This window comes from Mus musculus, chromosome 1 (genome assembly GCF_000001635.26).
Source record: "Mus musculus strain C57BL/6J chromosome 1, GRCm38.p6 C57BL/6J".
Taxonomy (NCBI): Eukaryota; Metazoa; Chordata; class Mammalia; order Rodentia; family Muridae; genus Mus; species Mus musculus.
In genome coordinates this window covers 65,504,379-65,505,353 of record NC_000067.6, presented here as the reverse complement: position 1 = coordinate 65,505,353, position 975 = coordinate 65,504,379, and the positions used below count along the sequence as shown (strand labels likewise).

Sequence of the window (975 nt, the reverse complement as noted above, 5' to 3'; positions counted from 1 at the left end):
ACTAGCTCATTGGGAATTTGTAGTGTTTTGATTATACTCATACCCACCCCAGCATTTCCAAGATCAACCCCTGCTTCCCTACCCACTAAACGTTGTGTCCTTTTTTTTTTAACTCCTCAAGTCAAATTTGTGATGTCCATATATTCTTGGATTGATGACCATCTATTAGAGTGTGGTTGATATGCCAGTGGCAACACTCTTTAAAAAGAAATACCTCTCACCCATGACAATGGGCCAAGAGACACCTTGTTGACGGTGGTGTTTTTATATCAGTCAGGGGAGAGTAGGTAACAGTCCTTTGTTCATCCTAGCTTGATGCCTGGCTTGGTGGCCAAAGCTGTCTTATGCCTAGGATGCATAAAATTTAAATTAAATCAAATCAAGGCAGCACAACCTGAAAGGAGGAAGACAAACAGAGGCCTGCACTCTGCTATGCCAAGCAATGTGGGCTGGAAAAGACATCCACAGACCTTCCCTCCACCCATGGTACCAGAGGCCATAGACACACAGAGTCCTGCCTACTTCAACGAAGCACAGCCTAGGAGAAGGGAAACAGGCAGAGACCTGCAGACCACCATGCTACTCATAGACCTTTCTTCCAGAGCATGGCACAGGCTAGCCATAGACACGTACTTGAATGCCATGCAGCATGGATGTATGATATCACCCAGGGACCCACCAGATGAGTGATCAACCTGCATGAGAGCCACCACAATATGTGAATATTTGGTATTCATATGGGAGAAAATGAGAAGTGGAGCAACTTGAGCATTATGAACAAGAGACTCTGGAGAGGAGTAGCCTACTGTGAGTGGCCAGCCCCACCACCTAGGGACACGGTCAGGTCCCAGCATGAATTACTGCTGAGGGCCATGTCTAGCTCTATGGCTAAGCAACAGCAGAGGTTGTGTTGATGTCTGTGGTTCATATTACTACTAGATAACATGGGGGTATCCCTGGTTCTGGCAACTGCCA

General features: G+C 46.6%; 1 non-coding gene across 1 annotated transcript; it reads left to right on the top strand.

Moving 5' to 3' along the window:
• The first annotated feature begins 218 nt into the window (after positions 1-218).
• LOC115487656 lies at positions 219-361 on the top strand. Its single transcript, XR_003949257.1, has one exon. It is a non-coding gene; the product is annotated as a small nucleolar RNA SNORA48 (small nucleolar RNA).
• Positions 362-975: the final 614 nt, after the last annotated feature.